We start from the raw sequence: 21,140 nt of genomic DNA, 5'->3' as shown, positions 1-21,140 counted from the left end.
TCGGTGGTACTATGTTATTTTTTTATGTCACCTAATAATTTATGGAGAATGAAGTAAAATGGATCATTTTACTCAAAGCAACATGAAATATTTATGAACAATTGCAGTTTCAAAATTCGATAAAAATTATTTATTTCGTTCCCTTTTTATATTCAGCTTCATAAATGTTCATTCCCCTCATAAATCGTCCCCACGATGATTATTCAGTATTGAGGAGCGTGAAAAATGTGGAAATTACTTGTAAATCAGATTGTATCATGTTAAAAATCAATCGCTATTTGTCTATTCATGAAATTCATCCTCCACTTGGAAAGATCATCACGGAAATTGACCGATGAGAATTGAAATAACTGAATTAATTATTTCCTGCGTACCCGTCGAAAAATAACTCCATGAACACACGGCGATAACCGATAAAACGATATTCATTTTAATATTTGGACAATGCAAGATTATTTTCATACCTCCGTAGATTTTATAATTACTCAATTCCTGTAACAAACGAGTGATAATAAAATTACACTGATCGATCTCATTAGTCATTTAGCGACTCAAATAAACCGATTGAGGTACTTCCGGTCCTCAATCCCCGCAATTGTTCCGATGCACTATTGAGGAAGGAATTTAAGGATTACCGATATTCGTTGAGCGTTGCCGAGTTGTCTCCCCGGATATGAACGAATGAATCTTCATTTTGTCCTTCGATTCAGACGAGTTGAGGCTGTTAACATATTGAGATAATTCCCAGCGCTTAACCCAATATATCAACCCTAATTAATTAATATAATATGACAATCCAAAGCAAATTTGTGGGCTATATTCTCATGTATAAACAATTCAATTCAAATATTATTTCTAGTTATTGAAACAAATCGACAAATTGATAAAAATATCATGAAAAACATTATCGATCCCCCAGAATATTCCCGGGATTTCCCATTAATTCTCAAATTCACCTGAAACTCCCAGTTTCGTCCATATTTTTGAAAAAAACTTTCAACCCACCCTCACCCCGAAAAACCCATTTATAACTCACTCTCCCGAAATATCCAGATTAGACATCTCCCTCCCCCTGTTCGTAGTTCACCGAATATGACCACCATTTCCCACCGGTGAGTTCTAAGCTCGCTAAATAATGGCGGGTCTAGAGCGGCCAGTGGGGCTGGCGGGTCCAGAGGGGTGAGGGGGGAGGGGGGTTAGCCACCCCCGAAAGACCGGAGAGAAAACGCCCGGGATGAGATGCATACAACCTTCCGCAAAATTCCGCCTCTCCCACGTCGGTACATAAACGGCTGTATTCACCATTCACCGTGTGTGTGAATCCACGACAGTGGTGGTATTAATTTAGGAGGCAAGAGACCCGGTCCTTTCGCCTCCCCATCTCCTCACCCCTACCGCCGCCACCTCTTCACCCCCAGTGAGCTAAGAAAAATGCCTGTGTACGTTAGTGGAGGGTTGAAAAAGGAGTAGAACAGATGGGAGAAAGGGAGATGAAGAACCAGTCCCGACGTCGTTAGAATTTAATCTCGTGGGGGTTGCTCAGAACCCTGGGAGCGGGTGTTTGTGAATTGATATGCGTACCCGGGGCTTGAGGGAGGATGGACGCGCAAGAGTGCGCGTCACACACTTTGAGACATGGGAGAGAGAATGAGGGAGAGAGAGAGAAAGGGAATTGATGAGGGAGACGCTCGAGTAGAGGATGAGTGCGGTATTCGCGCGCTTTAGTGTCACCGTTTGAATGTATTCGGTCCAGGGGGTGAGAGGGTGGTTTACGTGTTGTTGTATGTGGTCCGGAGGATCGTCGTGGGGGATGGAATGAGATGAGAGTCGACTCTCTTTTGGTATCCGTCTCTGTTCTTCTTGCTGCGCACGTGAGGGTTCACTCGTGTGTTTCAGAAAGGGAGAATGCCTCCCGGGAAAGGCGGATGCTGAGAGGGGGTGGGTTGATGTAAGAAAAATGCGGAAGGGAGATGAATGCTCCGGCGAGAGAGATGACTGGTTGGGTGGGGGTGGGAGGGAGCAAATGGTGAATTGTGTGTCCTGGGATGTGGGGTGGATGGAACGCCGGGCTTTTTCGGGTTCAGGGGGTAGTTTCCGCTGGGGAGTCTCTTATTCGGAATTCCTGGAGACTTTTCTGGAGGGCGAACAGAGGAATTGGGTATTTGAAGGAAATAAATTTGATGATAAGATTTTTATTTATTTCCGCGGGGCAGTCGATGCTTTTTGCAAATCAGTGTTTCATCATTATTATTTGTTTATGTTTTTTTCTCTGCTATTTAATGGTAGATATTTTCAAGACTATTTGTTCCTTATTTGTCTGAGATTCACCTCGCAATTGGCTTTTATTTTTTTCTTGATTTATTTTTCTCGAATTTCATTTTCCAATTCGATTCTGTCATCGGTGATTGAACTGTCAGATTCGTAATTTTTACGGGGTATTCCTTCTCAACGGTAATTTTAATTCCTAAGTCAAAGTTTCACAATCAGATTGTATGGGTAGTTAGCGATGAAAATAATTCCGCCTCCAGCGGTTAATTCGTTCCAATCAGACAACTTGATTAATTTTCATTCCCCTTTCAGTGAACAGATCTGAGAGAAGGAGATTGACTTTGACGCATCCTCGAAAGCCAGCGTTAAGGGCCCAGTCACGTCTATAGATCGCCTCAGAATTTCGCGGATGTACGGAAAGGGGGAAACGGCTGGTTGTATTAGGCCAAAATGGTTGGAATATACTCGGACGCCCTCTCAGAGCCATTCAGACACACATGCTTGAAGAGAGAGAGTGAGTACAAGCCAGCGCAAAGCGATGAAGGCGGTTACCGAGGAGGAAGAGGGTTAAAGCCAGGGAGTGGAGAGAAACGTAGGTTGGCAGTCTTACAGATCAATAAAGCTAACCACCCCTCGGTGGTAAAACCCACCCCCCATCTGACCACCCACTTTGCCGAAAACCTCGCCATCACCTCAAGAACAAAACCCCAATATGTCGGATAATAAAACTATCTCGATTCATCAGAATCCCAATATTTCACACAATTCCTTCAACTTTCTCCGCCAATATAATATCCGGTTATGGCTGCATCCCGCATCTGATATCTCATTATTATACATAATGTTTGCAACAAAGTGTAGACGACCGAACAATGTTTTGTAATTTTTTATAAAATTACCTGAAGTTTAAAATTTCCAACTTCTTAAACAAATTCCTCGATATTTTTTTAACTCAAACTGAAGTGAAATTGTTTTCTTCCCAAATGTAAAAATGAATAGGACATCTCTATGAATATTAATTAGAATTCAGCGCATTAATTTATTGTTTAAATTTTTCACTTTCATTCAAAGATCAATTCAAAATGCACCAAATAAATTACTCCAAACCCCCACCCTGAAAGGCCTAATCTCCCACATAACAAAAAAAAACCAACTATTCCTTCTCACCCCCAGTCTCCCCTATCGATTTCCCTCACCGTCGAGCGAAAGTAGCTTTAAAAAAATCCTCCAAGAGCCCCTTTAAAGACCATCTCAAATAAAAAGCTTTTCTCGCGGTGAATGAGAAAAGAGTGCCAGTGAGAAAAGTCAGGAGCGTCCGACCTTCGCGCGTTGAATTTTACCTTTTTACGTTTTACCCCCAGTGGCTTTTCCACTCTTTCGCACTCACGCCCCACGAGAACATCCTCGGGTCGTACGGTGTTCTCACAAACGCTATACTCCCACGAGTTTTTCATGTGTGTTAGTTTCTCTAAAATCCCCCCTGCACCACCCCCTGACCCCTGACCGCCCAGTCACCCTTCCGCCCCCTCTCCCCATCACCACCACAACCGGGTTCTGCCAGTAGCATTCGCATTCTCACGTACACACGTGAACTCGACCCCTTCAGATTATTTTCTCGGTTCTTTCTTGAGTCAACCCCACCGCTCCTCAAGCAGAGAGCAAATGCAAACGACCAGGGGGCCGGCCACACTCACTGGGTAAGACCCCCCACCAGTGCTTCTTCCTTATTGATCGTCCTCGGGAGCTCCTATCGCCCGCGTCCTTTTGCCTTTATCCTCGCTTAGGTCCAGCCTTCCCCCTGTACATATACACTCTGGACTCATCGTTCCTCACCCGCCAAAAACCTGGCACCCAGTGTGGGTGGCCCGGTGGGTGGATGGCCGAGGGGGGTGAGATGGGGAGGCCGAGCACATTTGCCACCCAACGACGGACATAACGTCGAGTGGAAGCACAAAGTTCTAACTCTCTTCTCCACACCCAACCCCATACCTCTCAATGTTAGTCCTCATACCATATACTTCGCTTCTATCTGCGCTCCTAGCCGCAGGCACACATGTATATGCACGACCAGAAACGTAAATCGCTCAGTCAAACGGAAAATTGCACCTTCGTTGGGAGAAACTATGTGGACTTTTGGATACATCACTTGGGGTATTATTTCTGAATGCTGGTTGCATTGGTTTATTTAGTTTGGGATATAATGGACAGACAGGAGTATTTTATTTATTTTCTTATAATCCTGGGTAATGATTCTAAAGCCGGTATTCGGCTGATTACCCGGACTTCAAGAAAAAGTATAAAAGGTGCACTTAAAAACATGCGCAATTGTTTGATAATTATTAAAGAATTTTTTTCTCCGTATAATTATGGTGGGGGAGGGCTATGAATATTTTTAATTTACAGAATTTTGTCCGGTAACATATATTGCATGATTAGAAGATATAATATCGATTACACAGCGTATGTGATGCGTAGTATAAAACCCCACATTTTTTTCAATTTTTCTTCAAGTTATTTGACGGCTGAGTATTAAAAATTAAAAGGAAATATCATTAACGATCGTGTGCAAATATACATCAATAAAAATCCGCAAGGCATCTCCAACCATTCCCCCTCCTAGTGTTGAAAAAAACACGGAAAAATTACCTCAAAGGAGAGCTATTTTCACCTCGACATTTAAAGGCCTCGGGGGAACCATATGATCCCCATATTGGAGCGGATAATCGAACGTTCGCGCGGCGAAAGTCGAACAGGTGCCGGGGAAGCACGTGGCCAATCGATCTGCTATACACAACGTTCCAACTTTGTTTCCGTCATCTCTCTCCCTCTCTCTTTTCCGCTCATCCCCTCCGGCGGTCCTCTTTTTTCCCCGTGTGTATTATTTTTTTTTTTGTTATTCCACCATGCCGAGAAACCGCACACCGTTTTTCATTCATATTTCCACGGGAGCGCGCGTCGGCGTGTCCGTTCATCGAAGGCAACGCTACTCTGTTGTATGTGTACGAGGGAGGGGGATCAATTTTGAACGGCGTCGGGGGGTATTTTCCCCACTTTTACTCGCTGTATCGATGGCACACCGCGAATTCACGTAGGTCGGGGTTACATTCACGTCACTATTTTTATTTTTTATTCCCCGATGCTGTATATCTTTATTAGATTTAATTGGATGGCGAGTGGAAAATTGAATTGAATTCATATTGAAGAATATTCTTTTCTAGTGACAATAGAAAAGGTTCTGTAATATTTTTTGCAATAATAGCAATATTTACATTAGATGAAATGGAAGGGATTTTTTTCACTTGTTTCCGGGACATCATTGACATCGCTAATGCACTGACAACAGCATCAAATGACATTTGAAGAAGAAAATGAGACTCCTCTCAAGTAAATAAAGTAACGGATCACCTCGCGTCCAGTCTAGTTATTTTTAATTGATAGATTCGATTGTAACGAAATACATCAGAAAATATATGAATGACAAATTGGATTTTGCAACTGGATGGAACAGTGGCGAACCACGAATATTCTCTCGATTGTTAGCCTTTGCGGTCTCCCCTCGATTTTCAGATATGCTCGATGAATTCATCAGGGAATTTGGCTGACTATCGAGTACCAAAGCACTTCGAATCTCCAATCACACCACAAGAAACATAAAATTCATAAAAATTAATTGTCCACGTTCCATTTTCTAACCTTTTGTACTCGAGTTTTTTGTTCTCACTTTTAACTCCCGGCATTTACACCATTAGCAATGACCACAGCGGCGGTTATCGTCTCTCAAAGTGGATCGTGTGTCCTCAAACAATTGACGTTCCCTTTTCTTCATTTCCACCCCAGCGCTTTCTAATAATGTTTACACTCCTGAGTGCTACCTCCATCGCTCTCCTTCATTTTTTCTCCTCTTTTAATTAGTCATCGGTTTCAACACACCACCACCACTCGATCGCAATCCCACGCGTTGAATTCCGGAGGACGGGAATCCCCAACAAATACTGATAAATTTTTATCACGTGACATCCACGGACAGCCCACGTGGAAATGATAATTACGTGGATTCTATTTGAGGGTAGATGCGGGGGCGTTTAAACATCCATCAAATTACGTTATGGGGATGTAAATTATTGCTTCAGGATGAATGAAAATTGTATCCACAGACAGAAAAGATTTTGGAAGCGATTGGACGTGCGTTTAACTTTCGAAAATATTCTTAAAAACCTTAAAGACCTTTTCGAAAAAAAATGGCTTTACATGTGAAAAAAATTATTTCTTTCCGTTTGAATTATGTCACGTATCGACTTTTAATTGCTTCATTACCCCGTCGATCCATTTCGGCACAATCTTTCCTACAATAGTCGCGATTAGTGAGGCTAAATTGAGGACTATCCGGATAATGAAGACCTACGAGACCTACGAGGGCTCGCTGAGTGCCAATCGATTGCCTCGCTTAGACCCCCTGAATGATGAAAGCGAAATCACTTTTACTCCCAGATCTTTTTGACGCTAAAAATTAATATATTTCTTCCATGCCCAGATCTCACAATAGCCTCTCAAACCTTCCGCTCGAACTCCATTCAGGTTCCAATCGAAAACAAATATATCGACTCAAGCATAATCGATTTGTCGTCACCGGACCCTTTAATGCCTCATAAATTTCTTTCCTCTCTATTGAAGCCCTTATTTCATCTATTCAACGACGAAAGAGACTCAAACAACCCCTCTACCTAATCCCTAACCTCCCCAACCAAACATCCCCGCAAAAACATCACCAACCGCCTCCCACCCCCTTCCAGATATTATCTAAAAATTTCTAGTAAACCTCCATTCCCGAGTGGTCTCGCTAAATTCCAACAAAACTCCCTTATGAAGTCATAGTTCATATCTCTTAACAGTAATAAAGTCACAACGCCCATTAACCCAGCCATCAACAACAGAACGGCTTGCATATATCCTCCTGCAGCATATTATCCTCGAAAATATCGTATCGCATGGATGTATGAACCAGTGCATAAGACCTCTCCAACGTTCAAATCGTCGCGAATGGAGTTGGGTAGGTTGTGTTTGGGGGTGGTTGGGTGGTTGAAATAGCCCGAAGGCCCCAAGGAACTCGAGGAAGTGAGCCTTCCTGACCAGAAATACTGCGAATGTGTGCAACTGTATGGTTATAGAAAGGGGTTGGGTTTAAGCCACACCCGCAAAAACAGCCCTCTGCAGCTCTCGGCTGGAGCGCATCGACCGCCACCTCCCCCTTTCAAACATCCACCATTACTAACACACGAGACAACTTCGACTCAGCTTGCAAAAGCTCGCTACGATGCTGCGGGAAGGGGCGAGGAGGGGGGTGGGGGTCTTCTAGCACATCTCCCTCTCCACCCCCAATGGTATCCATATAGTCTCGATATCGTTTTACCCCATGCAGGGGTAGAACATCTACTGCAGAGGCGAGATGAGATAACGGCTGTTGGATAAGAGTTTGATTAGTCTTTCGTTTGATATCAGATCTAAATATTGCTGTTATCGTATGGGAAAAGATTTTTGAGATGAATTTGTTGAGGTGAGAGAAGTATTTATTTTTTCAAAATTATATTTTACATATTTTTAATTGATAAAAATGTGTAAAATATGTTTCCTCCCCTCGAAGACATTCGATGTCGCTTTGATCGTTATTTTTGGTACTTGAGTAATCGCTTGAAATATAAATATTAATGTAAATCAGCTCAATGTAAAATATTGGCAACCACCTTGGTGGATAGATTGACACCGTTTATAATCAGTTAATCCAATAAAAATCACCGGCTAGTGTACGGGAAACACTGGGCATAGTAATAAAAGCAAAGAAGCAGGAGTCGATAGATTAAAAAACGTGGCGATACAGGAGTGAGGGAGAGACTAGCGGAGAAATATGAAGAAAGGAGGATGCCAATGAACGAGCAAAAAGTGAGATAAAAAAAAATAATAATGAAATAAAAAACGTGTGTGAGAACGAGCCAATTAAGGGCGATCGAGAGAGTGGACGGCGTCACACACCCTCCCTCTTCCTCACCTCTCTCTGTCACACGTAACCTCGTAAATATACCGCATGTATCGGTGAGTGAGTGAGACGAATGACGAGAGACGAACAGACAGTACGAGGAGGCAAAGTACAACGGAAAAATGGACGAATGTATCGAGGTTCAATGATAGTGAAAATGAATGGAAATAATACGTAGCGTGAATACTTGAAAAATTTATTCTGTTTTGGAGATTAAAGCGTTACCTATTGCCGAAGTAATTAATAATTTCTATGGGAGGGCTCCCACCCCCTCGCCCTCTATTAAATCGAATAAATGATCCCGAATACATTGATTTTTTATCCTAGACTTCAGAATTGTATATTTAAATTGATAGTCAGGAAATTAATGATAAAATTTCTTTGATTTCTCATGAAGAACTTCGACTTTTGGGAATTAATCAATTTTTATCGATATTTCCAGCAATTTCTAGTGGTCGAGAACTATTTTGTGAGCTTATTGGGAAAATAGAATCAAGTTATCCTTTGAATACTTCATTCAAAGAAAAATCCGAAATCAAAGTTCGTAATTGTGGAGAAAATCTAGTGAAGGGTATCGTCCGGTGAACGGTACAAGCGGCCCCGTCCCTAACAAACTCACTCAATTAAAATTTCAATTCTCATCGTCAACTTTTGGTCTTCCGCTCCATTTTAGTTCCAATAGATAATGCATTCAACTAGACTACCCGTAGATAGGAAGGGAAGGGGGAAAGAATTTATCTCGTTATCGTGGTCAAAAACTCAGAGTCAAGAGAATCCCCAGTATCATAAGCCGGCTTTGTTGTGCCTTAATGAGCGATACGTTAAAATACGATGGAAAATGAGGATGCAGCAGGGATGAATAATAGAGAAAAGATCGTATTATGTAACACAGAGGAAACTCGAAATATTAATTCCAGGAAATTTATCAAAGTTTGCATTAAACCGCCCACCATGCCCTCCCTGCAACCCCCTTCATTAAATTATCGGAGATCCGATCGTTTTAACTAACTTTCGGTTCAGTGGAAATTTGAATTTGCGAGATCGGTGGCAATTGAAAAATCGGTATATTAATTATTTATGGAGTAGGTTAATGCAGGTAAATGGCAAATTTTCGGGAAGCCAGGGGAGAAAAATTGTCATGTTTAGAATATTTGTTGAAGTCTTTCGAAAAATCTGTTATCGTGCGATGAACAACTCCATTTGCCTTTTACCTCTTCGATCTGCAATTATTTTCTTGTGTTTGTTTTTTACTAATGAGTAGACTTTTTCAATTTTCGCTTCACAGAGTCTCTTTTATTTTAATTATGATGAGAAAATAATAGAGAAAATTTCACTCTGCATTTAGGCCTTTATGGGCCACAGAGTAATTCCGGAAAAGGTCCAAATTACCGTGGACCCAGTGGCTCAACCCCGAGAGAGTTTTGAGAGGGCCCCTATGGCTGCGTATATTTATGGTAGTAGTTGAGTTTCAAGTCCCTAGACCAGGTCCTTCTCTCACTGCTCCCAGCCTCACCTCACCGACTACCATTTCATCTAAAACTGGCAATACAACGTCGTCCAACATGTATAACGCACCCCCTGGTCCCTAGCGCTCAACTCGGGACACTAACAACTGGACCTCTATAAATTCCCCTGGGATTTTTCTTTCCTCCACTTGCCTTAATTAAAGTCCCTCTCTTACTACCCTCCACTGCTTATCCCCGGCTTTATCATTCGCCTTTTATCTCCTGTACTCAAGGTCTCAATGGACTAAACAAATTCAAATTCATGGGATTATTTTCTAGATTTTTTTGCAAGAAGTTCGAGAATTAAATTCTCAACTTTGACACGTGTTTATTATTATGTTGAATATTGAAATTTCAGGGGTCGTTGACGACTGTTGAGTAATTTTAATAGGAGTAATATTGAATTGAGTTAATTGAGAGAATGAAATCGATTTTGTACCACCAGTTCGGGATTTATATTATAATAAAATATTTTTATTCATTTGCAGCGACTCACTGCCATCGCCAATCACCAACATTCCAACCTGATCCATCTCCTCGGCAAGAATGCACTCCAATCACCCAGGAGATGTCGTGAATATCCTCACCGAGCCTAGGAAAATCATCGTCACGAGACGGCGAGAGTGGAAGAGTTTATATATCAGTGTTGGTGAAACGTGCGAGTGCAAAATCGGCTCTGCATTAACCAGAATATATATCCATAACGTACGTTGTGTTTGTATTTGGGGAATTGTTGGTATAATGTGCTTGAAGCCGTTTGGTAAATGACCAGGAGAGCAAGAGAGAGAGACAGACAAGTCCACGAGCGCAAAGAAGTGGACAGCCTGGCCCTGACACTCAGAAGCACCATCAGTTATACAGAGATCGTCGACTGCGCGCCAATCCCCTCCCACCACCCTCACCACCACCTCTTTTTACATCCCCTTCGATGCCGTGGGGTGGGTGCGACGTGCAGGGACGCTGCATTCCGTTTTTATTCTTTTTTTTTTTGTACAATCGGGAGAAAAAATTTTTTGAATCGATTCAGTGGGAGATTTTGAGTAGAAAAATATCTGGTTTTGGAAGATGTTTCGGACGTCTTCGGAAGAATAGACAGAAGATTATTTTGATGATTTGATGAACGTATTTTAATGAAAATTAAACGTCAAACATTGGATGGCTTGAAAAGCAATATTTTTTTTAATGAGCTTTCACAAAACAAATTCACTTTGGGATTGATTTCTAGAAAATTCAAGTCCATGCAGTTGATCGGATGATTGACCATCTTTCGGAAAATGTTGGTGCTCGATGAGAAAATTGAGCGATAATTTTTTTTTCAGCCACAAGGCGCGAGCAACCGCATCTCACTCCCGCAAAAGTGAAAAGAAGGTAAAAAAACGAGGAATACCCTGTGTACGCGGAAAGCATCGTCGCCCTCTGTGTGCTACAGCATTCAATTTCCCCACTTCCCGTAAAAGCTTGGCCAGCGCGCTTTTTTACAGTGAAACAAAAATCTTTTGGGTTAATCGAGAGCTGATCGACCGCACCGCGCGCTTCAAACTCAACGAGTATTTGGTATTGTTCGCTACTTTCGATTGGTAGAAGAGATTAAAGTCTGTCTCTAGCTCCCTCTTCCCCAGCCCAAACTTTTTTATTCTTCCGACCAACACTATCCAACCCTACCCCTCCCACCCCCGCTCACTTTCTCCCTTCATTTTATTTATTTTTTTTGCTTTTTTTTTCGCAACGTAAATTCGTTGGCTGTATTTCGCAAGTTTTTTCTTTCGCCCAGACTTCCCGGGAGGAGGGGGATGAGTGGGGGAGCACACTGTTTTCATAGCAGATTGATGGAATCGTTGCGTAATCAATCAATTAGAACATAACAATAAAACAGAAAAAAAAGAAACGGGATATTTTTAAACTCTAAAAAAGTGGTAATCAATTCACTGAATTGAAAAAAAATACAGAAATAAAAACACTGTCAGGCAAATGAAAGCTGCCGATATTTTGTCAATCAAAAAATGTATTCTAACTTAACAAACAAATCACTTGCAAAAATTATAAATTGGAATCGCATGAAATCAACAATAAAACAAGTAAAACCAGACATTTTTGTCAAAAAAAATTATTTTTGATTTCTGAAAAAAAAATCCAGAACTAAAAGGAAACCCTCAAGTAAATGAAATCCAGACTTTCGTTTTCCCAATAAAAAAAAATCTAAACAAATAAAAGAAAATCAATTAAAAAAAATTTCGACTACTCATCAAATAAAAAAAAATACTGAAGCGAGAGAAGTTCCACACGATAACGCCCGACAGCGAAAAAAAAAAACCATCTCGTGTCGATGACTCCCCGGGATCATTTTTCAAAATGTCTACCATGAACATAGAGAGATCGGATAGGTGCGGGTGGGCGGCGGTGGGGTGGTCAACCCCAAGCGCACGGGGTGGCAAGATGGCGGCCACGGTAAATCGATGGAGGCTAGTCACTGCAGGCGCCCTCGCCTCCAACACCCCCCACACCACCCCCTCCCGCTTACAACCCCCCGGTCGAAAACTCGTCCGTAGTTTCTCTTTTCCCCGCTGATCTCCCCCCGGCTCTCCTCCCCCCGCGCACCCTATTCCTGTATTCAACTTTGCCCAGTGGGTACCCTCTCCCCTCCTCGCAGTATAGCCCTCAGCGTCTCTCCTCTACCTTTTGCCTATAACCCTCCTGGTTTTGTGCGCCCCACGTACGACCTCGACGATCACCTCATTTTCGAGTTTCACGCAAGCGCTCACTTTCTACCTAAACTCAGCCTTACAATATCCACCTGCGTAATTTCACACTGCATTTGATACAAAAACTCATGTGCTTCGACATACATTGGGAATAACAATGAAATAAAAATATGAACATTTTTTAGAACATGTTAACCGACTATTTATTGAGATGCAAAATTGAGAGGAAAAAAGTAATCGGTTTTGTTGGGTATTTTTGATGTTTGCGTAATGCAAATCGATGCGATGTTGGGAGGGAATGGCCCTTGTTACGGGTGATTAGAGGAAATGTCAAGAATCTGAGGTTGGGGAATGAACCTGGCCTCTCATGCTTAATTCACGGACGGATCAGCGGGTTCTGTGTTTAAAACCACGCCCCAACCTCAGTGTTTTCTATTGGGGGCGTAAGATCCCTCATCAGGAAACATCGATTATTTTGGTGGGATTATAAATTATGATGGGGTTGTGGTACCTTTCGGGGGAGATTTTCCGGATTATTGACAGAAATCTCAAACGTCCGGAAGGGGCTTTCAATAAATAGTATTCAACATTCTGCATTAGAAATTCTGTCTCAAGGAAAGATTTATCCCGGTTCAAAAACTTTTTCCACTCTGAGTGACTCCAATTTTCAAAAATTAACTTAATAATAATCCCCAAAGTGTTTTAATTTATTTCTCGAGGTGACCCTCCTCTCAATACAAAAATATTTTCCTCATAGTTAAACACGAGACTCCCCTGTGAATAAAAATCGAAATTAGCAGAAATTGGGTGATAAATTAAATAGGGTTGAATTCAGTTATTTGTCAACATTGACTGGGTTCATAGATCACGCAATGGCATCAACCACGAGGCGGGGCACTTCGTCCCCGTGGCGAAATTATTGTCGTGCACAACATATATCCCGATGTGTATCCACAGGGTACAATCGCTTTTCGGTTTCGCGATTTATTTTTCTCCGAGAAATTGATGCTCCACATGTGGAATCCCTTTCCTATCTCTTTCACCCCTTCCCCTCGCCGTTTATTTGGTCGATGGGGTGAATTGGGGATTGTTAACTTGGGATAGACCTAACGCGGATTAATATCGACGATTGGCAATGGCGGCAGTCCAAATGCCAGAGTGTCACTGATCGTAGCAATTATAACTGATAAAAATAATTCACGCGTTCAAAATTATTTGATGACAAAAGGAGAAAGAGCTCATCCCGTGTCTGAGACGAAGTGAGAGACTCGGGTTCGAATCCCGGCCGAACGCCACCGATTTAATGAGCCGAATTCACAATAATGTTTAATCAATCTTTGAAAGGAGATCTTTCTGCGAAAATTTTCAACCCAAACCAAACAAGTGGTTCAACGTCGTCAGTACGTAACACGAGAAGATCCATCGTATAACAAGCACTTACGGCTTAATTGGTTCTTAGGGGAATTTTAATTGATCCAACGAACTATTATTGGATCGAATTCCCATATATTTACATACCTCGACTGTAGACCCACTCCTGGATTAATCATAGGAAGGCAGTTCCAAGGAACTCAGTAAGTTGATCTCGTGATGATTGATCTGCCCAAAGAAGAGTCAACACTGAATTGCGCGAACGCTTCCCTTTAAATGAATATGATCCATCATCTCCCCCTTGTAGGTTCTAAAATAAAACATGAATGTTTAATTACTGTGAATAGATGTTTCATAATATTTTTCAGATTTTATTGATCAACTTTTATTATTCGCAATCACACAGAAAGAAATTTATTAATAGAAGGTTATTTTTATCATAACAATTAGCCTAGCAGTTCTAATTTTTCCAAGAAAACGACCTAAGAAGGGGTTGATTGCCCTTGCGTCCCACGTTGTGCCCTCTAGAAGTCTAATTTTTATCCAAAATTTGTTTCCATGTAATCGCTCGGAGATTTTATTTCTTTTATCGGCGAAAATGTTTTTTATCCGCCAGGACGTCCGTAAAAAGGGAATTGGGGGGATTGGAGCAGATTTAGGGAGGCGTTGGAAGAGGTAAAATCCATCGTAACGAAAAGACATGGATATAGTACGGCTAGGTAGACAGGCGTGTCGTTAATAAACCCGGAAGGAGGGCCATTAATCATCGGATATCTCGGTTCGGAGGGCTCGGTGCCCGTACAAACAGGCGTCCGAGATGTTTGGCTAAACACATGCACGGCCTCCCAATACGATGGCTATCCCCATCCGACACCACCACACACACACACATACATGGGATTTAAAACCGCAGTACGTTTCGTTAGTTCAACCCCCGTCCGCGAGCGAAGAAAATCGAGTGAATTGGCGAGAACATAAAAGGTTCCAGGCCAGGAGACTCTCGAGGGTCGTATTCTTGAGTCAAATATTGACTGTTCATTTATCAAAGAGGGGGACTTCGATTCGCCCTGATTAGCGTACTTCTTCACAGTTCAATGTGCTTTATGTTTATTATCCTCCAAATTGGAAAGAAGATTGTCATTGAAAAACTAGAATTTTACTCCCATTTTTTTCGTGATTAGTCGGTTCATGGATTACCCAGAGGAAGAGCGAGAGGAAAGTGGGCCTTTCTGGGCCCAGGGTGTAAAGTTGCCCCCAAGAACGAAGTCAAGACTTTCTATCCAAGGTCAGGAAGTGTTCTCTTTCCTCCCTCATACGGAACTAGGATTTTTTTGCAAACATCACCCCAGTCCCAAGTATGTTTTCATTATGTTTATGCTACAGTGTCGGCGGTCCCCGCACAACCCGCCTTTGTTCCAACCCCGGAAATGTATCCCACAACGTTTCCAAAAATTCCCTCACCCCCCTATTTCCTCCCAAATAAAAAATTCTCCCCGTTCCAACCGCTTTAGCTAATACTGACTGTGTAAACTTACCCAACGATTCCCATAGCTGACTAGGAATTTTCCCCAGAGTTATATCTGTTTGCCAATATGGCTGACGATAGTCAACCTGTTCTCCTGGATCCTTGACACCATCGGGGGTACACGTACGATCGTGTTATCCGCAAACATGCACACGAGCCGTCTATCATGGGATTCCTATACCATAATCATATGCCCCGGCCCGAGGCGAATAACCAAGTAATCCTTCAACACCAAAATTCATTCGGCCAGATATTTTTAATTTTTTTTTTTTTACCCTTTTAGACGGAACAGTGTGTCAAAAACGTCCGATTCGTTTGGGCTACCGGTACGACTGGTTGGTAATGCAACATAAATTAAACTGCATAGGCTGTCTCCACCCCAATCAGTTCATGTCCCATGGTCATCGTGCTGTATTATCGAGCGGCTGTATTTATGAGTGTGCGTATGCGACAATTTGCAAGTGAGTCCGAGGCAAACGGATTATAACAAATTAATATTGTGTTGGATTTTTATATGGTGCGCGGGGGAGGAGGGATGAGGGGGGTGAAGCATGAGGGTTAACGTCCCTGTAATGGAGCACCGATCGCCTCCTGTCAGGTCTAAATCACCTGGGGTTCGTTGGGGAATAGTAGTAACGGTGAATTACGTAGCATAAAATAGATGATCGCGGAGAGAGGTTTCTTGGAAGATTTTTGAAATTTTAAGTTGACGTGTGAAGCGGAATAATTTTTTTTTGTGTCATAATGGGAGGAGAGGAGTACTTGACACCCTCTGGGGTCGGGCCCCTAACGAAGGACCCCTCCAGGAAGGCCGCGGTGGTCAGAGGACAATTCGGCATTTGGGCTTAACCGGACACAGCTGACGGATGATACCTCAGTTTGTTAATTTAATTATTACCATAATAATCTGTCTGTGAGTGAGTATGATCAAACAAATACTTGCAGTGGTAAATAATAGGACTGGATAATTTTTTATTTATTGATTTCGTCATAAAATTGTGATTGTTGAGTAAATTAAGAAGAAGTGATTGCAATCACTGTCAAATCCGTAAATTTTCCTTAGCTATGTATTGTTATACGTCATCGGCTGTCAATGATCACTCAATAATTTTGTGGATCGACATTCAACAAATCTTGTTGATGTTGAATTGATTAAATATTCTCTTATCGGGTAACCGATGAGTGCAAAGAACCGAGTAAAATAGTACGCTCAATGATTGACGCAATTATTTATTAATTATTCCCTCCCGGAATCTGTCTTACCGACATTAATATTCTATACCACCCTACTTTAAGTTGAGGCGGGTGATTCTGTTGCGGTAATGAGCTGAGAGATGGCACTACCGACTTATCGCGCCAACTGAGAATTTATTGTCCTACACTTCGCTGGTTGGCACGTAATGATAAATTACTGTCACTCCCTCAATAGATTTCTATTGGAAAAAAATTGTTGATGATTCCACCGACGAATAGATATCAGATATGTTGAATTTACGATGAAATGTATTCGGGAGTCGGCAATGGCCGAAAGATGTGAAAAATTACGTTTAAAGTTTCAAAAAAATGAGACTCATCAATTCAATATAACAAATTAATTAAAATTTCTTATTATTATGAGTTCTAACACTATTATTGTTTAAACTACTGCCTTCTGACTTGAAATTATTCCCGCAGAATTATTTATTTAATTTAAATGCACCGGATAAACCTCGAAATACTCGAAATATCTAGTACGCAACTACAATGTGCGATAAATAAATATTTAATTGTAAGAAATTTGTAGAGTTGCAAAAATGTTTGCTTACACAACAGCAGAATATTTTTCTCAGTGCGGCATATCTCGAAGGAAATAACATCCCGTGACATCATCACGGAAGCAATCCCTCTCGCCGAGAGAACGAGCCCGCGACATTTCGCGTTGACAGTGAGCAGTGTCCACGAGGTCCAGCATAGCATTAAGGACACATCTGGATACAAAGCAGTAGCACTCGTGGCTGTGCCATTTATAACTCGGTTTTCCCTCCCCCTCACCCCGAAATACCACCGCCAACGCTCCTGCGGCTACTTAGCAGATATTTTACGAAACGTATGTATGCATGTATGCGCCCGTGGAAGGAGGAAAAGCCGAGGGAGATGAAGGACCGAAAAGTTTACGTGAAAAACAGCAGTAGGAAATTGCGAGGAAATGGCTGGTGCCAACCTGCCTCCATACATCGTCCCTCATAAAAAAATATTAGGTGAATAAAAATAAAAGGGTGAAGGAGCAGAACTGACCGGGATGAGAAATGAAAAGAGAATAGTTTTAAAAAATCGTATTCCTTAAAAAAAATATTAGAACATCGATAGATATTTCTTTAAGTCAGCCATTGATTCTATTTGTTCTAAATAACATAGTGACTGAGAAAGTTTCAAATTTATGGAATGACAAGTTCAAGGAATTTTTCAAAATGTTTTTCTGACCGAGTTGGAAGATGGAGGTGATAATAACACAGACGGAATATCTTAACAAGCAGTTTTTCGATGAACATCGATCACTTTTCTCAACATCCTTCCTCAACCATTACAATATTATGACGCCATATCCTTCCACTCTTTATGGGTATATTCACACTGCGGGCGTATTTTATTTTACGATACCCCATTTCTTCTTTCGTCGAGATTTGATTCAACTTGAAAGTGCCGTTACACATTTCCACCGCAACTTGTATCGCTTTTACATCCTCGGAGCGTAAGAATAATGGCCCCAGTTGGTGAAAAAAAAAGCACGAGACAGAAGGATCGTAACAATAACGCAAGTAGGGGTGATTCTAATAATAATAAAAAATACAGGGAGGGTCAGAGTAGTTGAGGCGATAGGCGAGAATCGTCTTACCCAGCTCCTTAACAGCCCCATATCGTCAAAACTTTTACCTGACAAATTTCTCTTTTTTACAACCAAACACTAACATCTCGATTCGCGCAATGCTTTTCATGGTTATCCACTTTCCACGGGCTTTTGTTTCGGGTGAAAGGTGTAAACTATACAGCTGGGAAATATACAGGGAGAAATTGCTTCCTGAATTTTATCTCGTCGTTGATGTTTGATTGGTGATGAAGAAATGTTCTCATTGTTGACTTTGAAAATGTTGGATTTTTCGTGGATTAATCGAAGGGTAACGAACCTTCATCAAGACCTTAATCTTGAGGACAACAGGAGATGGGACTATAGATATTTTTCTGACTCCATTCCGAGGTTCAAGGATCGCTGATCTTCGATCACGAAGAAACTGTTCGTCTTCCGCACGAGCAATCCAATTTGCCCAAGTTCTCCACCCACCCTGCAGTTTCCAGGAAGACCCTGTGGTTACCAAGTAACAGATTCAAGAAGCCAAACCACTCAAGACAGTGGGACACAGAAATTTACAACCCTTCCGGCCTCGGAGGGTGAGAAGATTCTAATAATTCAGACGATTTAGTCTCGCGGAAGGCTGTTGAATCAGGGCTTCTCGTCTCGCGGGATCGATCCAACCCCGGAGCGAACGAAAAAAAGGGCAACATGTGTAAAGGTGTCTACCATAATTCCTTCCTAGTGGAGCATGATAACTCAAGAATGGGGGTTCGTGTGCCGGAAAAGAGCTGTTAGTGTAGGCAAGCGAGGGCGGATGTGCGTGCGGAAGTTGTTGTCGGCTACGGAAGGGGACCTTTCACCTAACTGTTCGCACGCGAGTACCTGGGCATTGATTAAAATATCTTCAGGTTTTTTTTATGTATCGATTCTCGGGTTTTTCGGTTGGACAGAAATTGTGGCAAAAATAGTGATATTTTCTGCTTTAAAACGGTGCACGGTAATTATGTTAAGAAAGAGGGAGTATTGTCCACGACGATTACAACTCACAGAATCGATCATTCAATTTAAATTATTCCTCAAATACCAAAAACAAACTCGTGCCAGTGGATGAACGATTTATCAAATCATTCGACGTAGAAATTATGTCTTATCAGTCAAACTCTGAAGTGATCACAGAGACAGTGACATTAGATAAAAAAAACTTGTCGCCTCAGAATGATTCAACACGTACGCAATCTACTTGATTTAACCTTGAGCGACGTATTTGGATCTCTTCGAAAATTTCCGGGTTTTGTTGTTCCGTTGGTGAGGTAATCAGTCGCTTTGATTAGCAGCAATGAATTCCATAAATTGGACAGCTATGACGTGGACGTGAGACAGATAAATATCAGCAGAATGTTCGGAAATACCCTCCTTCAATGATCAATAATTTTCTAGGTGAAGACAATCAAACACTTCGCGGAGAGCATCAGCTCCATGTGTACATGGGATTGATAAAAAGGAGATAACCCCAGTCTTTTTTTCCCTCATCGCACTATCTTTTTTCGCTATAGTTGTGGTGCTCGCACTGCATATAGCAGAATGCGAGCTTTAGAATTTTTGTCTGATAGACTATTGGATTTTCCAAGAGAGCGCTGACCGCAGCTATTTTCGTTGCTTCACATTTGATTTTTCCGTGGAAAATCCATGTGCTGACATTGGTGGAGATCGTCGAGGAATTTATAATCGTTCTGGCATGCGTCAATGGTGTCATTACGTAGCATTGACCTCCATACTCGTGTAAAGTTTCATCTGTTCTGAGATCCCTTCTATTTTTTGGTAAAATTTCCGGGACAGTATTAGTATGTAATGTTGCAATCTCATTTTGGGGCATGAGAATCGAAAGAAATTCTATAATCACGCTAACCCGACTTCGCTACGAAGTAACGGTGTCACTCAAATGTTGAGTCAGTAGGCCCTTAGCTTAACCCGTCGTATAAATGATGGAACACGGAGTTAATAAAAGATTTACCACAGCTAAAGCTGTTTTGCAATTGTGCACAGTATTGACTGCAGTTGGTAGCTGTCAATCATGGTCAAAAGGTTACAAATGTAAGCGAGGTGTTATTGATCACAACGCATCTGCCCGTAATCGAGTCTTGTAGGTAATACGAGTGGTCTCCAAGCGTTTGTTGTAAGCATTGACAACATGACAGTAAACAAATTTGTTTTCTGTTATCGGTCTGGAAAAAATATGTCAATGGAAGAAGGAATCTTCGAAAGAGTTTTCCGCAGATCTTCATTTTTCGACGGAGACATTGGCCCGATGATCAATTTGGATTGATTCATGTAATTGCAAAGATGGCAATTGATGAAAAAATGTTGCGATCTAATATGTGAGAAGAGGGAAATAAAATTGTTAATTTGGTTATGACAGAGGTGCGGAATGCTGAGTAGGCGCAATTGTCATTGAAAATGAAGTAAATGTACTTTTATCCTAGTTGAAGTACTTTCCTCTGTTTCTCGATAGTGCAGAGCAATGTTAATGTGCAGAGTGGCCCGACATTCACGAATTAATTGTTCAATCACTCGCAGTGATAGGACATTCCGACAAATATTGGCTCGATAGCAAGAGGAGAACCTTCTCCCCCAGTTGGAAAATATCAATTTGACCGATTCGTCGAGCGGTTTTTGGTATTGCCAGTGTGATACATCGTCGTGTATATAGACGATTGGATTATAACTGCTCCATGAAAATTATTTTCACGGCTTGGGTATTACTGCCAACTGATGGATCAATTATTTTAGTTTATTCGTGCACCGGCGATTCGTTATTAGAAATTAAAGAGCAATGATTGGACTGATAAAAAAGGAAATTCAACGTATCTCACTGACAGTCTTTAGACTATGACGTCATGATTTTCGAGGTCTTTTTGCT

General features: G+C 41.6%; 1 protein-coding gene across 2 annotated transcripts in view; it reads right to left on the bottom strand.

The window, feature by feature from the left end:
• LOC135166892 (uncharacterized) overlaps positions 1-21,140 on the bottom strand; it is a 125,040-nt gene that overhangs the window by 24,001 nt on the left and 79,899 nt on the right. For both annotated transcript variants that reach the window (XM_064129602.1, XM_064129601.1), the window contains one exon: positions 14,019-14,181. The gene's annotated coding sequence lies outside the window, so the exon portion shown is untranslated. The remainder of the gene's footprint in view (positions 1-14,018; positions 14,182-21,140) is intronic.

This window comes from Diachasmimorpha longicaudata, chromosome 10, assembly GCF_034640455.1.
Source record: "Diachasmimorpha longicaudata isolate KC_UGA_2023 chromosome 10, iyDiaLong2, whole genome shotgun sequence".
Classification (NCBI taxonomy): domain Eukaryota; kingdom Metazoa; phylum Arthropoda; class Insecta; order Hymenoptera; family Braconidae; genus Diachasmimorpha; species Diachasmimorpha longicaudata.
Note: the sequence above shows the minus strand (reverse complement) of the source record. Positions and strands in the feature narration are given on the sequence as shown.